This window comes from Rhinoderma darwinii, chromosome 1 (assembly GCF_050947455.1).
Source record: "Rhinoderma darwinii isolate aRhiDar2 chromosome 1, aRhiDar2.hap1, whole genome shotgun sequence".
NCBI classification, from domain to species: domain Eukaryota; kingdom Metazoa; phylum Chordata; class Amphibia; order Anura; family Rhinodermatidae; genus Rhinoderma; species Rhinoderma darwinii.
In genome coordinates this window covers 411,927,578-411,951,104 of record NC_134687.1, presented here as the reverse complement: position 1 = coordinate 411,951,104, position 23,527 = coordinate 411,927,578, and the positions used below count along the sequence as shown (strand labels likewise).

At 42.2% G+C, this 23,527-nt stretch overlaps 18 non-coding genes across 18 annotated transcripts; all 18 read right to left on the bottom strand.

Annotated features, from left to right (window-relative positions):
- Positions 1 to 555: 555 nt before the first annotated feature.
- TRNAL-UAG (transfer RNA leucine (anticodon UAG)) lies at positions 556 to 638 on the bottom strand. Its single transcript has one exon. It is a non-coding gene; the product is annotated as a tRNA-Leu (tRNA).
- A 1,180-nt stretch (positions 639 to 1,818) lies between these two features.
- TRNAL-UAG (transfer RNA leucine (anticodon UAG)) lies at positions 1,819 to 1,901 on the bottom strand. The gene has a single exon. It is a non-coding gene; the product is annotated as a tRNA-Leu (tRNA).
- Positions 1,902 to 3,087: 1,186 nt separating this feature from the next.
- On the bottom strand, positions 3,088 to 3,170 carry TRNAL-UAG (transfer RNA leucine (anticodon UAG)). Its single transcript has one exon. It is a non-coding gene; the product is annotated as a tRNA-Leu (tRNA).
- Positions 3,171 to 4,352: 1,182 nt separating this feature from the next.
- TRNAL-UAG (transfer RNA leucine (anticodon UAG)) lies at positions 4,353 to 4,435 on the bottom strand. Its single transcript has one exon. It is a non-coding gene; the product is annotated as a tRNA-Leu (tRNA).
- A 1,186-nt stretch (positions 4,436 to 5,621) lies between these two features.
- Positions 5,622 to 5,704, bottom strand: TRNAL-UAG (transfer RNA leucine (anticodon UAG)). Its single transcript has one exon. It is a non-coding gene; the product is annotated as a tRNA-Leu (tRNA).
- A 1,182-nt stretch (positions 5,705 to 6,886) lies between these two features.
- On the bottom strand, positions 6,887 to 6,969 carry TRNAL-UAG (transfer RNA leucine (anticodon UAG)). The gene has a single exon. It is a non-coding gene; the product is annotated as a tRNA-Leu (tRNA).
- A 1,186-nt stretch (positions 6,970 to 8,155) lies between these two features.
- TRNAL-UAG (transfer RNA leucine (anticodon UAG)) lies at positions 8,156 to 8,238 on the bottom strand. The gene has a single exon. It is a non-coding gene; the product is annotated as a tRNA-Leu (tRNA).
- Positions 8,239 to 9,420: 1,182 nt separating this feature from the next.
- Positions 9,421 to 9,503, bottom strand: TRNAL-UAG (transfer RNA leucine (anticodon UAG)). Its single transcript has one exon. It is a non-coding gene; the product is annotated as a tRNA-Leu (tRNA).
- Positions 9,504 to 10,689: 1,186 nt separating this feature from the next.
- On the bottom strand, positions 10,690 to 10,772 carry TRNAL-UAG (transfer RNA leucine (anticodon UAG)). The gene has a single exon. It is a non-coding gene; the product is annotated as a tRNA-Leu (tRNA).
- A 1,182-nt stretch (positions 10,773 to 11,954) lies between these two features.
- On the bottom strand, positions 11,955 to 12,037 carry TRNAL-UAG (transfer RNA leucine (anticodon UAG)). Its single transcript has one exon. It is a non-coding gene; the product is annotated as a tRNA-Leu (tRNA).
- Positions 12,038 to 13,223: 1,186 nt separating this feature from the next.
- Positions 13,224 to 13,306, bottom strand: TRNAL-UAG (transfer RNA leucine (anticodon UAG)). Its single transcript has one exon. It is a non-coding gene; the product is annotated as a tRNA-Leu (tRNA).
- Positions 13,307 to 14,488: 1,182 nt separating this feature from the next.
- Positions 14,489 to 14,571, bottom strand: TRNAL-UAG (transfer RNA leucine (anticodon UAG)). The gene has a single exon. It is a non-coding gene; the product is annotated as a tRNA-Leu (tRNA).
- A 1,186-nt stretch (positions 14,572 to 15,757) lies between these two features.
- Positions 15,758 to 15,840, bottom strand: TRNAL-UAG (transfer RNA leucine (anticodon UAG)). The gene has a single exon. It is a non-coding gene; the product is annotated as a tRNA-Leu (tRNA).
- A 1,182-nt stretch (positions 15,841 to 17,022) lies between these two features.
- On the bottom strand, positions 17,023 to 17,105 carry TRNAL-UAG (transfer RNA leucine (anticodon UAG)). Its single transcript has one exon. It is a non-coding gene; the product is annotated as a tRNA-Leu (tRNA).
- A 1,514-nt stretch (positions 17,106 to 18,619) lies between these two features.
- On the bottom strand, positions 18,620 to 18,702 carry TRNAL-UAG (transfer RNA leucine (anticodon UAG)). Its single transcript has one exon. It is a non-coding gene; the product is annotated as a tRNA-Leu (tRNA).
- A 1,181-nt stretch (positions 18,703 to 19,883) lies between these two features.
- On the bottom strand, positions 19,884 to 19,966 carry TRNAL-UAG (transfer RNA leucine (anticodon UAG)). The gene has a single exon. It is a non-coding gene; the product is annotated as a tRNA-Leu (tRNA).
- A 1,183-nt stretch (positions 19,967 to 21,149) lies between these two features.
- Positions 21,150 to 21,232, bottom strand: TRNAL-UAG (transfer RNA leucine (anticodon UAG)). Its single transcript has one exon. It is a non-coding gene; the product is annotated as a tRNA-Leu (tRNA).
- A 1,183-nt stretch (positions 21,233 to 22,415) lies between these two features.
- Positions 22,416 to 22,498, bottom strand: TRNAL-UAG (transfer RNA leucine (anticodon UAG)). The gene has a single exon. It is a non-coding gene; the product is annotated as a tRNA-Leu (tRNA).
- Between the last annotated feature and the right edge of the window lie 1,029 nt (positions 22,499 to 23,527).

The following is a 23,527-nucleotide window of genomic DNA, read 5'->3' as shown; positions in this document are numbered from 1 at the left end:
TGCACAGTAGTGGAGCTAGGCCATGTTCTGTAGCCAGGCCCAGGATGTGGCCCCGTGTCTCGAATATTGCCACAACTTACACGGTTGCAGTGGGTAAATGCTATTAGCAAAAGGACTCCTCTCATCGCCGTACTCAGCTGCATAGAAATTGGGCAACAGAATAGCTGCACTATCACTCAATAGTACTGAATGCAGAATTGTCCCAGGTCTGGTGTTGAGTTTGTAGAAGTCTTTACAGGGAGTTGGCGAGGATTTTACCAGGATAGCGGAGGAGCTCAAGGAAAATGTGTTATTACTTTATGAGTGTTAGACCTGACATTATATCATGCTAAGAAAATATAAGTGTTCAAAAGTGGGATTTAAATCCACAAATTCAAGAGAGACCGGTCGGTCATCCTAACCTAAACAAAAGTGCAATTTTTAAAGATTGGATGCCAAAACAGTTATCTGAAGAGTCTAATGTATGTTTTGGGGCGTATACCGACATAGTTTTTTTACTATTATTTCACTAACACTGACGGAATGACTGCAAAGTATGTTTAAGAAAAGATGAGTTGTCAGAAGTGGGATTTGAACCCACGCCTCCAGGGGAGACTGCGACCTAAACGCAGCGCCTTAGACCACTCGGCCATCCTGACTTACAGAAAACTTCTGCCTCTCCAGATTGGTAGGAAAAACAATCATGTTAAGAGTCGATTTTTTGGGGATGTTGAATTGAAAGATTAGAACTGTTTCTTGTCCATTTCCGTCTTGTATTTATTGGTTTATGATTACAGTGTTGCAAAAAGAAGTCCTTGAAGACCCTTTTACTTGCTTGATCTTGAAAATATAGAGAAATCCCCCTGGGAGGTACCCAGGAGTAAGGCAGTGGTGTAGGATTCTCTATAACATTCACTCAAGTAAGCAGAGGGATATGAATTGTTTTACATTGTTCACTTATATTTAGGGTCCTGTTAGAGATATGGGGATGATGAGAATTTAGAGTTGGTAGAGAATATGATCAAGGTTAAAAAAGTTGGCAGAAAGGAGTGTTGTGAAAGTCGTGGTACTATAAAAGGTATCTACTGCACCTGACTGTTGGGTGTGGAGCACTTCTCTTTATCAGAATTTAGATTAAGCCGCGTAACTGGTGGGTTCTGCAGGTGTTCGTCAGGGATGGGGTTTCTCTGACAGCTTTACAAGTGCTAGAATTAATTTGGCTCCAAACTCCCACTAATACAAAGCCACATGTATATAAGTGGCTCGGGCTGGTCTCTTGGAGCTATGGAGTGCACAGTAGTGGAGCTAGGCCATGTTCTGTAGCCAGGCCCAGGATGTGGCCCCGTGTCTCGAATATTGCCACAACTTACACGGTTGCAGTGGGTAAATGCTATTAGCAAAAGGACTCCTCTCATCGCCGTACTCAGCTGCATAGAAATTGGGCAACAGAATAGCTGCACTATCACTCAATAGTACTGAATGCAGAATTGTCCCAGGTCTGGTGTAGTCTGTAGAAGTCTTTACAGGGAGTTGGCGAGGATTTTACCAGGATAGCGGAGGAGCTCAATGAAAATGTGTCATTACTTTATGAGTGTTAGACCTGACATTATATCATGCTAAGAAAATATGAGTGTTCAAAAGTGGGATTTAAATCCACAAATTCAAGAGAGACCGGTCGGTCATCCTAACCTACACAAAAGTGCAATTTTTAAAGATTGGATGCCGAAACAGTTATCTGAAGAGTCTAATGTTTTGGGGCGTATACCGACATAGTTTTTTTACTATTATTTCACTAACACTGACGGAATGACTGCAAAGTATGTTTAAGAAAAGATGAGTTGTCTGAAGTGGGATTTGAACCCACGCCTCCAGGGGAGACTGCGACCTAAACGCAGCGCCTTAGACCACTCGGCCATCCTGACTTACAGAAAACCTCTGCCTCTCCAGATTGGTAGGAAAAACAATCATGTTAAGAGTCGATTTTTTGGGGATGTTGAATTGAAAGATTAGAACTGTTTCTTGTCCATTTCCGTCTTGTATTTATTGGTTTATGATTACAGTGTTGCAAAAAGAAGTCCTTGAAGACCCTTTTACTTGCTTGATCTTGAAAATATAGAGAAATCCCCCTGGGAGGTACCCAGGAGTAAGGCAGTGGTGTAGGATTCTCTATAACATTCACTCAAGTAAGCAGAGGGATATGAATTGTTTTACATTGTTCACTTATATTTAGGGTCCTGTTAGAGATATGGGGATCATGAGAATTTAGAGTTGGTAGAGAATATGATCAAGGTTAAAAAAGTTGGCAGAAAGGAGTGTTGTGAAAGTCGTGGTACTATAAAAGGTATCTACTGCACCTGACTGTTGGGTGTGGAGCACTTCTCTTTATCAGAATTTAGATTAAGCCGCGTAACTGGTGGGTTCTGCAGGTGTTCGTCAGGGATGGGGTTTCTCTGACAGCTTTACAAGTGCTAGAATTAATTTGGCTCCAAACTCCCACTAATACAAAGCCACATGTATATAAGTGGCTCGGGCTGGTCTCTTGGAGCTATGGAGTGCACAGTAGTGGAGCTAGGCCATGTTCTGTAGCCAGGCCCAGGATGTGGCCCCGTGTCTCGAATATTGCCACAACTTACACGGTTGCAGTGGGTAAATGCTATTAGCAAAAGGACTCCTCTCATCGCCGTACTCAGCTGCATAGAAATTGGGCAACAGAATAGCTGCACTATCACTCAATAGTACTGAATGCAGAATTGTCCCAGGTCTGGTGTTGAGTTTGTAGAAGTCTTTACAGGGAGTTGGCGAGGATTTTACCAGGATAGCGGAGGAGCTCAAGGAAAATGTGTTATTACTTTATGAGTGTTAGACCTGACATTATATCATGCTAAGAAAATATAAGTGTTCAAAAGTGGGATTTAAATCCACAAATTCAAGAGAGACCGGTCGGTCATCCTAACCTAAACAAAAGTGCAATTTTTAAAGATTGGATGCCAAAACAGTTATCTGAAGAGTCTAATGTATGTTTTGGGGCGTATACCGACATAGTTTTTTTACTATTATTTCACTAACAGTGACGGAATGACTGCAAAGTATGTTTAAGAAAAGATGAGTTGTCAGAAGTGGGATTTGAACCCACGCCTCCAGGGGAGACTGCGACCTAAACGCAGCGCCTTAGACCACTCGGCCATCCTGACTTACAGAACACTTCTGCCTCTCCAGATTGGTAGGAAAAACAATCATGTTAAGAGTCGATTTTTTGGGGATGTTGAATTGAAAGATTAGAACTGTTTCTTGTCCATATCCGTCTTGTATTTATTGGTTTATGATTACAGTGTTGCAAAAAGAAGTCCTTGAAGACCCTTTTACTTGCTTGATCTTGAAAATATAGAGAAATCCCCCTGGGAGGTACCCAGGAGTAAGGCAGTGGTGTAGGATTCTCTATAACGTTCACTCAAGTAAGCAGAGGGATATGAATTGTTTTACATTGTTCACTTATATTTAGGGTCCTGTTAGAGATATGGGGATCATGAGAATTTAGAGTTGGTAGAGAATATGATCAAGGTTAAAAAAGTTGGCAGAAAGGAGTGTTGTGAAAGTCGTGGTACTATAAAAGGTATCTACTGCACCTGACTGTTGGGTGTGGAGCACTTCTCTTTATCAGAATTTAGATTAAGCCGCGTAACTGGTGGGTTCTGCAGGTGTTCGTCAGGGATAGGGTTTCTCTGACAGCTTTACAAGTGCTAGAATTAATTTGGCTCCAAACTCCCACTAATACAAAGCCACATGTATATAAGTGGCTCGGGCTGGTCTCTTGGAGCTATGGAGTGCACAGTAGTGGAGCTAGGCCATGTTCTGTAGCCAGGCCCAGGATGTGGCCCCGTGTCTCGAATATTGCCACAACTTACACGGTTGCAGTGGGTAAATGCTATTAGCAAAAGGACTCCTCTCATCGCCGTACTCAGCTGCATAGAAATTGGGCAACAGAATAGCTGCACTATCACTCAATAGTACTGAATGCAGAATTGTCCCAGGTCTGGTGTTAAGTCTGTAGAAGTCTTTACAGGGAGTTGGCGAGGATTTTACCAGGATAGCGGAGGAGCTCAATGAAAATGTGTCATTACTTTATGAGTGTTAGACCTGACATTATATCATGCTAAGAAAATATGAGTGTTCAAAAGTGGGATTTAAATCCACAAATTCAAGAGAGACCGGTCGGTCATCCTAACCTACACAAAAGTGCAATTTTTAAAGATTGGATGCCGAAACAGTTATCTGAAGAGTCTAATGTTTTGGGGCGTATACCGACATAGTTTTTTTACTATTATTTCACTAACACTGACGGAATGACTGCAAAGTATGTTTAAGAAAAGATGAGTTGTCAGAAGTGGGATTTGAACCCACGCCTCCAGGGGAGACTGCGACCTAAACGCAGCGCCTTAGACCACTCGGCCATCCTGACTTACAGAAAACCTCTGCCTCTCCAGATTGGTAGGAAAAACAATCATGTTAAGAGTCGATTTTTTGGGGATGTTGAATTGAAAGATTAGAACTGTTTCTTGTCCATTTCCGTCTTGTATTTATTGGTTTATGATTACAGTGTTGCAAAAAGAAGTCCTTGAAGACCCTTTTACTTGCTTGATCTTGAAAATATAGAGAAATCCCCCTGGGAGGTACCCAGGAGTAAGGCAGTGGTGTAGGATTCTCTATAACATTCACTCAAGTAAGCAGAGGGATATGAATTGTTTTACATTGTTCACTTATATTTAGGGTCCTGTTAGAGATATGGGGATCATGAGAATTTAGAGTTGGTAGAGAATATGATCAAGGTTAAAAAAGTTGGCAGAAAGGAGTGTTGTGAAAGTCGTGGTACTATAAAAGGTATCTACTGCACCTGACTGTTGGGTGTGGAGCACTTCTCTTTATCAGAATTTAGATTAAGCCGCGTAACTGGTGGGTTCTGCAGGTGTTCGTCAGGGATGGGGTTTCTCTGACAGCTTTACAAGTGCTAGAATTAATTTGGCTCCAAACTCCCACTAATACAAAGCCACATGTATATAAGTGGCTCGGGCTGGTCTCTTGGAGCTATGGAGTGCACAGTAGTGGAGCTAGGCCATGTTCTGTAGCCAGGCCCAGGATGTGGCCCCGTGTCTCGAATATTGCCACAACTTACACGGTTGCAGTGGGTAAATGCTATTAGCAAAAGGACTCCTCTCATCGCCGTACTCAGCTGCATAGAAATTGGGCAACAGAATAGCTGCACTATCACTCAATAGTACTGAATGCAGAATTGTCCCAGGTCTGGTGTTGAGTTTGTAGAAGTCTTTACAGGGAGTTGGCGAGGATTTTACCAGGATAGCGGAGGAGCTCAAGGAAAATGTGTTATTACTTTATGAGTGTTAGACCTGACATTATATCATGCTAAGAAAATATAAGTGTTCAAAAGTGGGATTTAAATCCACAAATTCAAGAGAGACCGGTCGGTCATCCTAACCTAAACAAAAGTGCAATTTTTAAAGATTGGATGCCAAAACAGTTATCTGAAGAGTCTAATGTATGTTTTGGGGCGTATACCGACATAGTTTTTTTACTATTATTTCACTAACAGTGACGGAATGACTGCAAAGTATGTTTAAGAAAAGATGAGTTGTCAGAAGTGGGATTTGAACCCACGCCTCCAGGGGAGACTGCGACCTAAACGCAGCGCCTTAGACCACTCGGCCATCCTGACTTACAGAACACTTCTGCCTCTCCAGATTGGTAGGAAAAACAATCATGTTAAGAGTCGATTTTTTGGGGATGTTGAATTGAAAGATTAGAACTGTTTCTTGTCCATATCCGTCTTGTATTTATTGGTTTATGATTACAGTGTTGCAAAAAGAAGTCCTTGAAGACCCTTTTACTTGCTTGATCTTGAAAATAGAGAGAAATCCCCCTGGGAGGTACCCAGGAGTAAGGCAGTGGTGTAGGATTCTCTATAACGTTCACTCAAGTAAGCAGAGGGATATGAATTGTTTTACATTGTTCACTTATATTTAGGGTCCTGTTAGAGATATGGGGATCATGAGAATTTAGAGTTGGTAGAGAATATGATCAAGGTTAAAAAAGTTGGCAGAAAGGAGTGTTGTGAAAGTCGTGGTACTATAAAAGGTATCTACTGCACCTGACTGTTGGGTGTGGAGCACTTCTCTTTATCAGAATTTAGATTAAGCCGCGTAACTGGTGGGTTCTGCAGGTGTTCGTCAGGGATAGGGTTTCTCTGACAGCTTTACAAGTGCTAGAATTAATTTGGCTCCAAACTCCCACTAATACAAAGCCACATGTATATAAGTGGCTCGGGCTGGTCTCTTGGAGCTATGGAGTGCACAGTAGTGGAGCTAGGCCATGTTCTGTAGCCAGGCCCAGGATGTGGCCCCGTGTCTCGAATATTGCCACAACTTACACGGTTGCAGTGGGTAAATGCTATTAGCAAAAGGACTCCTCTCATCGCCGTACTCAGCTGCATAGAAATTGGGCAACAGAATAGCTGCACTATCACTCAATAGTACTGAATGCAGAATTGTCCCAGGTCTGGTGTTAAGTCTGTAGAAGTCTTTACAGGGAGTTGGCGAGGATTTTACCAGGATAGCGGAGGAGCTCAATGAAAATGTGTCATTACTTTATGAGTGTTAGACCTGACATTATATCATGCTAAGAAAATATGAGTGTTCAAAAGTGGGATTTAAATCCACAAATTCAGGAGAGACCGGTCGGTCATCCTAACCTACACAAAAGTGCAGTTTTTAAAGATTGGATGCCGAAACAGTTATCTGAAGAGTCTAATGTTTTGGGGCGTATACCGACATAGTTTTTTTACTATTATTTCACTAACACTGACGGAATGACTGCGAAGTATGTTTAAGAAAAGATGAGTTGTCAGAAGTGGGATTTGAACGCACGCCTCCAGGGGAGACTGCGACCTAAACGCAGCGCCTTAGACCACTCGGCCATCCTGACTTACAGAACACTTCTGCCTCTCCAGATTGGTAGGAAAAACAATCATGTTAAGAGTCGATTTTTTGGGGATGTTGAATTGAAAGATTAGAACTGTTTCTTGTCCATATCCGTCTTGTATTTATTGGTTTATGATTACAGTGTTGCAAAAAGAAGTCCTTGAAGACCCTTTTACTTGCTTGATCTTGAAAATATAGAGAAATCCCCCTGGGAGGTACCCAGGAGTAAGGCAGTGGTGTAGGATTCTCTATAACGTTCACTCAAGTAAGCAGAGGGATATGAATTGTTTTACATTGTTCACTTATATTTAGGGTCCTGTTAGAGATATGGGGATCATGAGAATTTAGAGTTGGTAGAGAATATGATCAAGGTTAAAAAAGTTGGCAGAAAGGAGTGTTGTGAAAGTCGTGGTACTATAAAAGGTATCTACTGCACCTGACTGTTGGGTGTGGAGCACTTCTCTTTATCAGAATTTAGATTAAGCCGCGTAACTGGTGGGTTCTGCAGGTGTTCGTCAGGGATGGGGTTTCTCTGACAGCTTTACAAGTGCTAGAATTAATTTGGCTCCAAACTCCCACTAATACAAAGCCACATGTATATAAGTGGCTCGGGCTGGTCTCTTGGAGCTATGGAGTGCACAGTAGTGGAGCTAGGCCATGTTCTGTAGCCAGGCCCAGGATGTGGCCCCGTGTCTCGAATATTGCCACAACTTACACGGTTGCAGTGGGTAAATGCTATTAGCAAAAGGACTCCTCTCATCGCCGTACTCAGCTGCATAGAAATTGGGCAACAGAATAGCTGCACTATCACTCAATAGTACTGAATGCAGAATTGTCCCAGGTCTGGTGTTGAGTTTGTAGAAGTCTTTACAGGGAGTTGGCGAGGATTTTACCAGGATAGCGGAGGAGCTCAAGGAAAATGTGTTATTACTTTATGAGTGTTAGACCTGACATTATATCATGCTAAGAAAATATAAGTGTTCAAAAGTGGGATTTAAATCCACAAATTCAAGAGAGACCGGTCGGTCATCCTAACCTAAACAAAAGTGCAATTTTTAAAGATTGGATGCCAAAACAGTTATCTGAAGAGTCTAATGTATGTTTTGGGGCGTATACCGACATAGTTTTTTTACTATTATTTCACTAACAGTGACGGAATGACTGCAAAGTATGTTTAAGAAAAGATGAGTTGTCAGAAGTGGGATTTGAACCCACGCCTCCAGGGGAGACTGCGACCTAAACGCAGCGCCTTAGACCACTCGGCCATCCTGACTTACAGAACACCTCTGCCTCTCCAGATTGGTAGGAAAAACAATCATGTTAAGAGTCGATTTTTTGGGGATGTTGAATTGAAAGATTAGAACTGTTTCTTGTCCATTTCCGTCTTGTATTTATTGGTTTATGATTACAGTGTTGCAAAAAGAAGTCCTTGAAGACCCTTTTACTTGCTTGATCTTGAAAATATAGAGAAATCCCCCTGGGAGGTACCCAGGAGTAAGGCAGTGGTGTAGGATTCTCTATAACGTTCACTCAAGTAAGCAGAGGGATATGAATTGTTTTACATTGTTCACTTATATTTAGGGTCCTGTTAGAGATATGGGGATCATGAGAATTTAGAGTTGGTAGAGAATATGATCAAGGTTAAAAAAGTTGGCAGAAAGGAGTGTTGTGAAAGTCGTGGTACTATAAAAGGTATCTACTGCACCTGACTGTTGGGTGTGGAGCACTTCTCTTTATCAGAATTTAGATTAAGCCGCGTAACTGGTGGGTTCTGCAGGTGTTCGTCAGGGATAGGGTTTCTCTGACAGCTTTACAAGTGCTAGAATTAATTTGGCTCCAAACTCCCACTAATACAAAGCCACATGTATATAAGTGGCTCGGGCTGGTCTCTTGGAGCTATGGAGTGCACAGTAGTGGAGCTAGGCCATGTTCTGTAGCCAGGCCCAGGATGTGGCCCCGTGTCTCGAATATTGCCACAACTTACACGGTTGCAGTGGGTAAATGCTATTAGCAAAAGGACTCCTCTCATCGCCGTACTCAGCTGCATAGAAATTGGGCAACAGAATAGCTGCACTATCACTCAATAGTACTGAATGCAGAATTGTCCCAGGTCTGGTGTTAAGTCTGTAGAAGTCTTTACAGGGAGTTGGCGAGGATTTTACCAGGATAGCGGAGGAGCTCAATGAAAATGTGTCATTACTTTATGAGTGTTAGACCTGACATTATATCATGCTAAGAAAATATGAGTGTTCAAAAGTGGGATTTAAATCCACAAATTCAAGAGAGACCGGTCGGTCATCCTAACCTACACAAAAGTGCAATTTTTAAAGATTGGATGCCGAAACAGTTATCTGAAGAGTCTAATGTTTTGGGGCGTATACCGACATAGTTTTTTTACTATTATTTCACTAACACTGACGGAATGACTGCAAAGTATGTTTAAGAAAAGATGAGTTGTCAGAAGTGGGATTTGAACCCACGCCTCCAGGGGAGACTGCGACCTAAACGCAGCGCCTTAGACCACTCGGCCATCCTGACTTACAGAAAACCTCTGCCTCTCCAGATTGGTAGGAAAAACAATCATGTTAAGAGTCGATTTTTTGGGGATGTTGAATTGAAAGATTAGAACTGTTTCTTGTCCATTTCCGTCTTGTATTTATTGGTTTATGATTACAGTGTTGCAAAAAGAAGTCCTTGAAGACCCTTTTACTTGCTTGATCTTGAAAATATAGAGAAATCCCCCTGGGAGGTACCCAGGAGTAAGGCAGTGGTGTAGGATTCTCTATAACATTCACTCAAGTAAGCAGAGGGATATGAATTGTTTTACATTGTTCACTTATATTTAGGGTCCTGTTAGAGATATGGGGATCATGAGAATTTAGAGTTGGTAGAGAATATGATCAAGGTTAAAAAAGTTGGCAGAAAGGAGTGTTGTGAAAGTCGTGGTACTATAAAAGGTATCTACTGCACCTGACTGTTGGGTGTGGAGCACTTCTCTTTATCAGAATTTAGATTAAGCCGCGTAACTGGTGGGTTCTGCAGGTGTTCGTCAGGGATGGGGTTTCTCTGACAGCTTTACAAGTGCTAGAATTAATTTGGCTCCAAACTCCCACTAATACAAAGCCACATGTATATAAGTGGCTCGGGCTGGTCTCTTGGAGCTATGGAGTGCACAGTAGTGGAGCTAGGCCATGTTCTGTAGCCAGGCCCAGGATGTGGCCCCGTGTCTCGAATATTGCCACAACTTACACGGTTGCAGTGGGTAAATGCTATTAGCAAAAGGACTCCTCTCATCGCCGTACTCAGCTGCATAGAAATTGGGCAACAGAATAGCTGCACTATCACTCAATAGTACTGAATGCAGAATTGTCCCAGGTCTGGTGTTGAGTTTGTAGAAGTCTTTACAGGGAGTTGGCGAGGATTTTACCAGGATAGCGGAGGAGCTCAAGGAAAATGTGTTATTACTTTATGAGTGTTAGACCTGACATTATATCATGCTAAGAAAATATAAGTGTTCAAAAGTGGGATTTAAATCCACAAATTCAAGAGAGACCGGTCGGTCATCCTAACCTAAACAAAAGTGCAATTTTTAAAGATTGGATGCCAAAACAGTTATCTGAAGAGTCTAATGTATGTTTTGGGGCGTATACCGACATAGTTTTTTTACTATTATTTCACTAACAGTGACGGAATGACTGCAAAGTATGTTTAAGAAAAGATGAGTTGTCAGAAGTGGGATTTGAACCCACGCCTCCAGGGGAGACTGCGACCTAAACGCAGCGCCTTAGACCACTCGGCCATCCTGACTTACAGAACACTTCTGCCTCTCCAGATTGGTAGGAAAAACAATCATGTTAAGAGTCGATTTTTTGGGGATGTTGAATTGAAAGATTAGAACTGTTTCTTGTCCATATCCGTCTTGTATTTATTGGTTTATGATTACAGTGTTGCAAAAAGAAGTCCTTGAAGACCCTTTTACTTGCTTGATCTTGAAAATAGAGAGAAATCCCCCTGGGAGGTACCCAGGAGTAAGGCAGTGGTGTAGGATTCTCTATAACGTTCACTCAAGTAAGCAGAGGGATATGAATTGTTTTACATTGTTCACTTATATTTAGGGTCCTGTTAGAGATATGGGGATCATGAGAATTTAGAGTTGGTAGAGAATATGATCAAGGTTAAAAAAGTTGGCAGAAAGGAGTGTTGTGAAAGTCGTGGTACTATAAAAGGTATCTACTGCACCTGACTGTTGGGTGTGGAGCACTTCTCTTTATCAGAATTTAGATTAAGCCGCGTAACTGGTGGGTTCTGCAGGTGTTCGTCAGGGATAGGGTTTCTCTGACAGCTTTACAAGTGCTAGAATTAATTTGGCTCCAAACTCCCACTAATACAAAGCCACATGTATATAAGTGGCTCGGGCTGGTCTCTTGGAGCTATGGAGTGCACAGTAGTGGAGCTAGGCCATGTTCTGTAGCCAGGCCCAGGATGTGGCCCCGTGTCTCGAATATTGCCACAACTTACACGGTTGCAGTGGGTAAATGCTATTAGCAAAAGGACTCCTCTCATCGCCGTACTCAGCTGCATAGAAATTGGGCAACAGAATAGCTGCACTATCACTCAATAGTACTGAATGCAGAATTGTCCCAGGTCTGGTGTTAAGTCTGTAGAAGTCTTTACAGGGAGTTGGCGAGGATTTTACCAGGATAGCGGAGGAGCTCAATGAAAATGTGTCATTACTTTATGAGTGTTAGACCTGACATTATATCATGCTAAGAAAATATGAGTGTTCAAAAGTGGGATTTAAATCCACAAATTCAGGAGAGACCGGTCGGTCATCCTAACCTACACAAAAGTGCAGTTTTTAAAGATTGGATGCCGAAACAGTTATCTGAAGAGTCTAATGTTTTGGGGCGTATACCGACATAGTTTTTTTACTATTATTTCACTAACACTGACGGAATGACTGCGAAGTATGTTTAAGAAAAGATGAGTTGTCAGAAGTGGGATTTGAACGCACGCCTCCAGGGGAGACTGCGACCTAAACGCAGCGCCTTAGACCACTCGGCCATCCTGACTTACAGAACACTTCTGCCTCTCCAGATTGGTAGGAAAAACAATCATGTTAAGAGTCGATTTTTTGGGGATGTTGAATTGAAAGATTAGAACTGTTTCTTGTCCATATCCGTCTTGTATTTATTGGTTTATGATTACAGTGTTGCAAAAAGAAGTCCTTGAAGACCCTTTTACTTGCTTGATCTTGAAAATATAGAGAAATCCCCCTGGGAGGTACCCAGGAGTAAGGCAGTGGTGTAGGATTCTCTATAACGTTCACTCAAGTAAGCAGAGGGATATGAATTGTTTTACATTGTTCACTTATATTTAGGGTCCTGTTAGAGATATGGGGATCATGAGAATTTAGAGTTGGTAGAGAATATGATCAAGGTTAAAAAAGTTGGCAGAAAGGAGTGTTGTGAAAGTCGTGGTACTATAAAAGGTATCTACTGCACCTGACTGTTGGGTGTGGAGCACTTCTCTTTATCAGAATTTAGATTAAGCCGCGTAACTGGTGGGTTCTGCAGGTGTTCGTCAGGGATGGGGTTTCTCTGACAGCTTTACAAGTGCTAGAATTAATTTGGCTCCAAACTCCCACTAATACAAAGCCACATGTATATAAGTGGCTCGGGCTGGTCTCTTGGAGCTATGGAGTGCACAGTAGTGGAGCTAGGCCATGTTCTGTAGCCAGGCCCAGGATGTGGCCCCGTGTCTCGAATATTGCCACAACTTACACGGTTGCAGTGGGTAAATGCTATTAGCAAAAGGACTCCTCTCATCGCCGTACTCAGCTGCATAGAAATTGGGCAACAGAATAGCTGCACTATCACTCAATAGTACTGAATGCAGAATTGTCCCAGGTCTGGTGTTGAGTTTGTAGAAGTCTTTACAGGGAGTTGGCGAGGATTTTACCAGGATAGCGGAGGAGCTCAAGGAAAATGTGTTATTACTTTATGAGTGTTAGACCTGACATTATATCATGCTAAGAAAATATAAGTGTTCAAAAGTGGGATTTAAATCCACAAATTCAAGAGAGACCGGTCGGTCATCCTAACCTAAACAAAAGTGCAATTTTTAAAGATTGGATGCCAAAACAGTTATCTGAAGAGTCTAATGTATGTTTTGGGGCGTATACCGACATAGTTTTTTTACTATTATTTCACTAACAGTGACGGAATGACTGCAAAGTATGTTTAAGAAAAGATGAGTTGTCAGAAGTGGGATTTGAACCCACGCCTCCAGGGGAGACTGCGACCTAAACGCAGCGCCTTAGACCACTCGGCCATCCTGACTTACAGAACACCTCTGCCTCTCCAGATTGGTAGGAAAAACAATCATGTTAAGAGTCGATTTTTTGGGGATGTTGAATTGAAAGATTAGAACTGTTTCTTGTCCATTTCCGTCTTGTATTTATTGGTTTATGATTACAGTGTTGCAAAAAGAAGTCCTTGAAGACCCTTTTACTTGCTTGATCTTGAAAATATAGAGAAATCCCCCTGGGAGGTACCCAGGAGTAAGGCAGTGGTGTAGGATTCTCTATAACGTTCACTCAAGTAAGCAGAGGGATATGAATTGTTTTACATTGTTCACTTATATTTAGGGTCCTGTTAGAGATATGGGGATCATGAGAATTTAGAGTTGGTAGAGAATATGATCAAGGTTAAAAAAGTTGGCAGAAAGGAGTGTTGTGAAAGTCGTGGTACTATAAAAGGTATCTACTGCACCTGACTGTTGGGTGTGGAGCACTTCTCTTTATCAGAATTTAGATTAAGCCGCGTAACTGGTGGGTTCTGCAGGTGTTCGTCAGGGATAGGGTTTCTCTGACAGCTTTACAAGTGCTAGAATTAATTTGGCTCCAAACTCCCACTAATACAAAGCCACATGTATATAAGTGGCTCGGGCTGGTCTCTTGGAGCTATGGAGTGCACAGTAGTGGAGCTAGGCCATGTTCTGTAGCCAGGCCCAGGATGTGGCCCCGTGTCTCGAATATTGCCACAACTTACACGGTTGCAGTGGGTAAATGCTATTAGCAAAAGGACTCCTCTCATCGCCGTACTCAGCTGCATAGAAATTGGGCAACAGAATAGCTGCACTATCACTCAATAGTACTGAATGCAGAATTGTCCCAGGTCTGGTGTTAAGTCTGTAGAAGTCTTTACAGGGAGTTGGCGAGGATTTTACCAGGATAGCGGAGGAGCTCAATGAAAATGTGTCATTACTTTATGAGTGTTAGACCTGACATTATATCATGCTAAGAAAATATGAGTGTTCAAAAGTGGGATTTAAATCCACAAATTCAAGAGAGACCGGTCGGTCATCCTAACCTACACAAAAGTGCAATTTTTAAAGATTGGATGCCGAAACAGTTATCTGAAGAGTCTAATGTTTTGGGGCGTATACCGACATAGTTTTTTTACTATTATTTCACTAACACTGACGGAATGACTGCAAAGTATGTTTAAGAAAAGATGAGTTGTCAGAAGTGGGATTTGAACCCACGCCTCCAGGGGAGACTGCGACCTAAACGCAGCGCCTTAGACCACTCGGCCATCCTGACTTACAGAAAACCTCTGCCTCTCCAGATTGGTAGGAAAAACAATCATGTTAAGAGTCGATTTTTTGGGGATGTTGAATTGAAAGATTAGAACTGTTTCTTGTCCATTTCCGTCTTGTATTTATTGGTTTATGATTACAGTGTTGCAAAAAGAAGTCCTTGAAGACCCTTTTACTTGCTTGATCTTGAAAATATAGAGAAATCCCCCTGGGAGGTACCCAGGAGTAAGGCAGTGGTGTAGGATTCTCTATAACATTCACTCAAGTAAGCAGAGGGATATGAATTGTTTTACATTGTTCACTTATATTTAGGGTCCTGTTAGAGATATGGGGATCATGAGAATTTAGAGTTGGTAGAGAATATGATCAAGGTTAAAAAAGTTGGCAGAAAGGAGTGTTGTGAAAGTCGTGGTACTATAAAAGGTATCTACTGCACCTGACTGTTGGGTGTGGAGCACTTCTCTTTATCAGAATTTAGATTAAGCCGCGTAACTGGTGGGTTCTGCAGGTGTTCGTCAGGGATGGGGTTTCTCTGACAGCTTTACAAGTGCTAGAATTAATTTGGCTCCAAACTCCCACTAATACAAAGCCACATGTATATAAGTGGCTCGGGCTGGTCTCTTGGAGCTATGGAGTGCACAGTAGTGGAGCTAGGCCATGTTCTGTAGCCAGGCCCAGGATGTGGCCCCGTGTCTCGAATATTGCCACAACTTACACGGTTGCAGTGGGTAAATGCTATTAGCAAAAGGACTCCTCTCATCGCCGTACTCAGCTGCATAGAAATTGGGCAACAGAATAGCTGCACTATCACTCAATAGTACTGAATGCAGAATTGTCCCAGGTCTGGTGTTGAGTTTGTAGAAGTCTTTACAGGGAGTTGGCGAGGATTTTACCAGGATAGCGGAGGAGCTCAAGGAAAATGTGTTATTACTTTATGAGTGTTAGACCTGACATTATATCATGCTAAGAAAATATAAGTGTTCAAAAGTGGGATTTAAATCCACAAATTCAAGAGAGACCGGTCGGTCATCCTAACCTAAACAAAAGTGCAATTTTTAAAGATTGGATGCCAAAACAGTTATCTGAAGAGTCTAATGTATGTTTTGGGGCGTATACCGACATAGTTTTTTTACTATTATTTCACTAACAGTGACGGAATGACTGCAAAGTATGTTTAAGAAAAGATGAGTTGTCAGAAGTGGGATTTGAACCCACGCCTCCAGGGGAGACTGCGACCTAAACGCAGCGCCTTAGACCACTCGGCCATCCTGACTTACAGAACACTTCTGCCTCTCCAGATTGGTAGGAAAAACAATCATGTTAAGAGTCGATTTTTTGGGGATGTTGAATTGAAAGATTAGAACTGTTTCTTGTCCATATCCGTCTTGTATTTATTGGTTTATGATTACAGTGTTGCAAAAAGAAGTCCTTGAAGACCCTTTTACTTGCTTGATCTTGAAAATATAGAGAAATCCCCCTGGGAGGTACCCAGGAGTAAGGCAGTGGTGTAGGATTCTCTATAACGTTCACTCAAGTAAGCAGAGGGATATGAATTGTTTTACATTGTTCACTTATATTTAGGGTCCTGTTAGAGATATGGGGATCATGAGAATTTAGAGTTGGTAGAGAATATGATCAAGGTTAAAAAAGTTGGCAGAAAGGAGTGTTGTGAAAGTCGTGGTACTATAAAAGGTATCTACTGCACCTGACTGTTGGGTGTGGAGCACTTCTCTTTATCAGAATTTAGATTAAGCCGCGTAACTGGTGGGTTCTGCAGGTGTTCGTCAGGGATAGGGTTTCTCTGACAGCTTTACAAGTGCTAGAATTAATTTGGCTCCAAACTCCCACTAATACAAAGCCACATGTATATAAGTGGCTCGGGCTGGTCTCTTGGAGCTATGGAGTGCACAGTAGTGGAGCTAGGCCATGTTCTGTAGCCAGGCCCAGGATGTGGCCCCGTGTCTCGAATATTGCCACAACTTACACGGTTGCAGTGGGTAAATGCTATTAGCAAAAGGACTCCTCTCATCGCCGTACTCAGCTGCATAGAAATTGGGCAACAGAATAGCTGCACTATCACTCAATAGTACTGAATGCAGAATTGTCCCAGGTCTGGTGTTAAGTCTGTAGAAGTCTTTACAGGGAGTTGGCGAGGATTTTACCAGGATAGCGGAGGAGCTCAATGAAAATGTGTCATTACTTTATGAGTGTTAGACCTGACATTATATCATGCTAAGAAAATATGAGTGTTCAAAAGTGGGATTTAAATCCACAAATTCAGGAGAGACCGGTCGGTCATCCTAACCTACACAAAAGTGCAGTTTTTAAAGATTGGATGCCGAAACAGTTATCTGAAGAGTCTAATGTTTTGGGGCGTATACCGACATAGTTTTTTTACTATTATTTCACTAACACTGACGGAATGACTGCGAAGTATGTTTAAGAAAAGATGAGTTGTCAGAAGTGGGATTTGAACCCACGCCTCCAGGGGAGACTGCGACCTAAACGCAGCACCTTAGACCACTCGGCCATCCTGACCTACAGAAAAACTTTGCCTCTCCAGATTGGTAGGAAAAACAATCATGTTAAGAGTCGATTTTTTGGGAATGTTGAATTGAAAGATTAGAACTGTTTCTTGTCCATTTCCGTCTTGTATTTATTGGTTTATGATTACAGTGTTGCAAAAAGAAGTCCTTGAAGACCCTTTTACTTGCTTGATCTTGAAAATATAGAGAAATCCCCCTGGGAGGTACCCAGGAGTAAGGCAGTGGTGTAGGATTCTCTATAACATTCACTCAAGTAAGCAGAGGGATATGAATTGTTTTACATTGTTCACTTATATTTAGGGTCCTGTTAGAGATATGGGGATCATGAGAATTTAGAGTTGGTAGAGAATATGATCAAGGTTAAAAAAGTTGGCAGAAAGGAGTGTTGTGAAAGTCGTGGTACTATAAGGGTATGTGCACACACACTAATTACGTCCGTAATTGACGGACGTATTTCGGCCGCAAGTACCGGACCGAACTCAGTGCAGGGAGCCGGGCTCCTAGCATCATAGTTATGTACGATGCTAGGAGTCCCTGCCTCTCCATGGAACTACTGTCCCGTACTGAAAACACGATTACAGTACGGGACAGTTGTCCTGCAGAGAGGCAGGGACTCCTAGCGTCGTACATAACTATGATGCTAGGAGCCCGGCTCCCTGCACTGAGTTCGGTACGGGACTTGCGGCCGAAATACGTCCGTCAATTACGGACGTAATTAGTGTGTGTGCACATACCCTAAAAGGTATCTACTGCACCTGACTGTTGGGTGTGGAGCACTTCTCTTTATCAGAATTTAGATTAAGCCGCGTAACTGGTGGGTTCTGCAGGTGTTCGTCAGGGATGGGGTTTCTCTGACAGCTTTACAAGTGCTAGAATTAATTTGGCTCCAAACTCCCACTAATACAAAGCCACATGTATATAAGTGGCTCGGGCTGGTCTCTTGGAGCTATGGAGTGCACAGTAGTGGAGCTAGGCCATGTTCTGTAGCCAGGCCCAGGATGTGGCCCCGTGTCTCGAATATTGCCACAACTTACACGGTTGCAGTGGGTAAATGCTATTAGCAAAAGGACTCCTCTCATCGCCGTACTCAGCTGCATAGAAATTGGGCAACAGAATAGCTGCACTATCACTCAATAGTACTGAATGCAGAATTGTCCCAGGTCTGGTGTTAAGTCTGTAGAAGTCTTTACAGGGAGTTGGCGAGGATTTTACCAGGATAGCGGAGGAGCTCAATGAAAATGTGTCATTACTTTATGAGTGTTAGACCTGACATTATATCATGCTAAGAAAATATGAGTGTTCAAAAGTGGGATTTAAATCCACAAATTCAAGAGAGACCGGTCGGTCATCCTAACCTACACAAAAGTGCAATTTTTAAAGATTGGATAACGAAAGAATTATCTGAAGAGTCTAATGTTTTGGGGCGTATACCGACATAGTTTTTTTACTATTATTTCACTAACACTGACGGAATGACTGCGAAGTATGTTTTTAGAAAAGATGAGTGGTCAGAAGTGGGATTTGAACCCACGCCTCCAGGGGAGACTGCGACCTAAACGCAGCGCCTTTGACCACTCGGCCATCCTGACTTACAGAAAACGTCTGCCTCTCCAGATTGGTAGGAAAAACAATCATGTTAAGAGTAGATTTTTTGGGGATGTTGAATTGAAAGATTAGAACTGTTTCTTGTCCATTTCCGTCTTGTATTTATTGGTTTATGATTACAGTGTTGCAAAAAGAAGTCCTTGAAGACCCTTTTACTTGCTTGATCTTGAAAATATAGAGAAATCCCCCTGGGAGGTACCCAGGAGTAAGGCAGTGGTGTAGGATTCTCTATAACATTCACTCAAGTAAGCAGAGGGATATGAATTGTTTTACATTGTTCACTTATATTTAGGGTCCTGTTAGAGATATGGGGATCATGAGAATTTAGAGTTGGTAGAGAATATGATCAAGGTTAAAAAAGTTGGCAGAAAGGAGTGTTGTGAAAGTCGTGGTACTATAAAAGGTATCTACTGAACCTGACTGTTGGGTGTGGAGCACTTCTCTTTATCAGAATTGAGATTAAGCCGCGTAACTGGTGGGTTCTGCAGGTGTTCGTCAGGGATGGGGTTTCTCTGACAGCTTTACAAGTGCTAGAATTAATTTGGCTCCAAACTCCCACTAATACAAAGCCACATGTATATAAGTGGCTCGGGCTGGTCTCTTGGAGCTATGGAGTGCACAGTAGTGGAGCTAGGCCATGTTCTGTAGCCAGGCCCAGGATGTGGCCCCGTGTCTCGAATATTGCCACAACTTACACGGTTGCAGTGGGTAAATGCTATTAGCAAAAGGACTCCTCTCATCGCTGTACTCAGCTGCATAGAAATTGGGCAACAGAATAGCTGCACTATCACTCAATAGTACTGAATGCAGAATTGTCCCAGGTCTGGTGTTAAGTCTGTAGAAGTCTTTACAGGGAGTTGGCGACGATTTTACCAGGATAGCGGAGGAGCTCAATGAAAATGTGTCATTACTTTATGAGTGTTAGACCTGACATTAAATCATGCTAAGAAAATATGAGTGTTCAAAAGTGGGATTTAAATCCACTAATTCAAGAGAGACCGGTCGGTCATCCTAACCTACACAAAAGTGCAATTTTTAAAGATTGGATGCCGAAACAGTTATCTGAAGAGTCTAATGTTTTGGGACGTATACCGACATAGTTTTTTTACTATTATTTCATAACACTGACGGAATGACTGCGAAGAATGTTTAAGAAAAGATGAGTTGTCAGAAGTAGGATTTGAACCCACGCCTCCAGGGGAGACTGCGACCTAAACACAGCACCTTAGACGACTCGGCCATCCTGACTTACAGAAAACCTCTGCCTCTCCAGATTGGTAGGAAAAACAATCATGTTAAGAGTCGATTTTTTGGGGATGTTGAATTGAAAGATTAGAACTGTTTCTTGTCCATTTCCGTCTTGTATTTATTGGTTTATGATTACAGTGTTGCAAAAAGAAGTCCTTGAAGACCCTTTTACTTGCTTGATCTTGAAAATATAGAGAAATCCCCCTGGGAGGTACCCAGGAGTAAGGCAGTGGTGTAGGATTCTCTATAACATTCACTCAAGTAAGCAGAGGGATATGAATTGTTTTACATTGTTCACTTATATTTAGGGTCCTGTTAGAGATATGGGGATCATGAGAATTTAGAGTTGGTAGAGAATATGATCAAGGTTAAAAAAGTTGGCAGAAAGGAGTGTTGTGAAAGTCGTGGTACTATAAAAGGTATCTACTGCACCTGACTGTTGGGTGTGGAGCACTTCTCTTTATCAGAATTGAGATTAAGCCGCGTAACTGGTGGGTTCTGCAGGTGTTCGTCAGGGATGGGGTTTATCTGACAGCTTTACAAGTGCTAGAATTAATTTGGCTCCAAACTCCCACTAATACAAAGCCACATGTATATAAGTGGCTCGGGCTGGTCTCTTGGAGCTATGGAGTGCACAGTAGTGGAGCTAGGCCATGTTCTGTAGCCAGGCCCAGGATGTGGCCCCGTGTCTCGAATATTGCCACAACTTACACGGTTGCAGTGGGTAAATGCTATTAGCAAAAGGACTCCTCTCATCGCCGTACTCAGCTGCATAGAAATTGGGCAACAGAATAGCTGCACTATCACTCAATAGTACTGAATGCAGAATTGTCCCAGGTCTGGTGTTGAGTTTGTAGAAGTCTTTATAGGGAGTTGGCGAGGATTTTACCAGGATAGCGGAGGAGCTCAATGAAAATGTGTCATTACTTTATGAGTGTTAGACCTGACATTATATCATGCTAAGAAAATATGAGTGTTCAAAAGTGGGATTTAAATCCACAAATTCAAGAGAGACCGGTCGGTCATCCTAACCTACACAAAAGTGCAATTTTTAAAGATTGGATGCCGAAACAGTTATCTGAAGAGTCTAATGTTTTGGGGCGTATACCGACATAGTTTTTTTAACTATTATTTCACTAACACTGACGGAATGACTGCGAAGAATGTTTAAGAAAAGATGAGTTGTCAGAAGTGGGATTTGAACCCACGCCTCCAGGGGAGACTGCGACCTAAACACAGCGCCTTAGACCACTCGGCCATCCTGACTTACAGAAAACTTCTGCCTCTCCAGATTGGTAGGAAAAACAATCATGTTAAGAGTCAATTTTTTGGGGATGTTGAATTGAAAGATTAGAACTGTTTCTTGTCCATTTCCGTCTTGTATTTATTGGTTTATGATTACAGTGTTGCAAAAAGAAGTCCTTGAAGACCCTTTTACTTGCTTGATCTTGAAAATATAGAGAAATCCCCCTGGGAGGTACCCAGGAGTAAGGCAGTGGTGTAGGATTCTCTATAACATTCACTCAAGTAAGCAGAGGGATATGAATTGTTTTACATTGTTCACTTATATTTAGGGTCCTGTTAGAGATATGGGGATCATGAGAATTTAGAGTTGGTAGAGAATATGATCAAGGTTAAAAAAGTTGGCAGAAAGGAGTGTTGTGAAAGTCGTGGTACTATAAAAGGTATCTACTGCACCTGACTGTTGGGTGTGGAGCACTTCTCTTTATCAGAATTGAGATTAAGCCGCGTAACTGGTGGGTTCTGCAGGTGTTCGTCAGGGATGGGGTTTATCTGACAGCTTTACAAGTGCTAGAATTAATTTGGCTCCAAACTCCCACTAATACAAAGCCACATGTATATAAGTGGCTCGGGCTGGTCTCTTGGAGCTATGGAGTGCACAGTAGTGGAGCTAGGCCATGTTCTGTAGCCAGGCCCAGGATGTGGCCCCGTGTCTCGAATATTGCCACAACTTACACGGTTGCAGTGGGTAAATGCTATTAGCAAAAGGACTCCTCTCATCGCCGTACTCAGCTGCATAGAAATTGGGCAACAGAATAGCTGCACTATCACTCAATAGTACTGAATGCAGAATTGTCCCAGGTCTGGTGTTGAGTTTGTAGAAGTCTTTATAGGGAGTTGGCGAGGATTTTACCAGGATAGCGGAGGAGCTCAATGAAAATGTGTCATTACTTTATGAGTGTTAGACCTGACATTATATCATGCTAAGAAAATATGAGTGTTCAAAAGTGGGATTTAAATCCACAAATTCAAGAGAGACCGGTCGGTCATCCTAACCTACACAAAAGTGCAATTTTTAAAGATTGGATGCCGAAACAGTTATCTGAAGAGTCTAATGTTTTGGGGCGTATACCGACATAGTTTTTTTAACTATTATTTCACTAACACTGACGGAATGACTGCGAAGAATGTTTAAGAAAAGATGAGTTGTCAGAAGTGGGATTTGAACCCACGCCTCCAGGGGAGACTGCGACCTAAACACAGCGCCTTAGACCACTCGGCCATCACGACTTACAGAAAACTTCTGCCTCTCCAGATTGGTAGGAAAAACAATCATGTTAAGAGTCAATTTTTTGGGGATGTTGAATTGAAAGATTAGAACTGTTTCTTGTCCATTTCCGTCTTGTATTTATTGGTTTATGATTACAGTGTTGCAAAAAGAAGTCCTTGAAGACCCTTTTACTTGCTTGATCTTGAAAATATAGAGAAATCCCCCTGGGAGGTACCCAGGAGTAAGGCAGTGGTGTAGGATTCTCTATAACATTCACTCAAGTAAGCAGAGGGATATGAATTGTTTTACATTGTTCACTTATATTTAGGGTCCTGTTAGAGATATGGGGATCATGAGAATTTAGAGTTGGTAGAGAATATGATCAAGGTTAAAAAAGTTGGCAGAAAGGAGTGTTGTGAAAGTCGTGGTACTATAAAAGGTATCTACTGCACCTGACTGTTGGGTGTGGAGCACTTCTCTTTATCAGAATTTAGATTAAGCCGCGTAACTGGTGGGTTCTGCAGGTGTTCGTCAGGGATGGGGTTTCTCTGACAGCTTTACAAGTGCTAGAATTAATTTGGCTCCAAACTCCCACTAATACAAAGCCACATGTATATAAGTGGCTCGGGCTGGTCTCTTGGAGCTATGGAGTGCACAGTAGTGGAGCTAGGCCATGTTCTGTAGCCAGGCCCAGGATGTGGCCCCGTGTCTCGAATATTGCCACAACTTACACGGTTGCAGTGGGTAAATGCTATTAGCAAAAGGACTCCTCTCATCGCCGTACTCAGCTGCATAGAAATTGGGCAACAGAATAGCTGCACTATCACTCAATAGTACTGAGTGCAGAATTGTCCCAGGTCTGGTGTTGAGTCTGTAGAAGTCTTTACAGGGAGTTGGCAAGGATTTTACCAGGATAGCGGAGGAGCTCAAGGAAAATGTGTCATTACTTTATGAGTGTTAGACCTGACATTATATCATGCTAAGAAAATATGAGTGTTCAAAAGTGGGATTTAAATCCACAAATTCAAGAGAGACTGGTCGGTCATCCT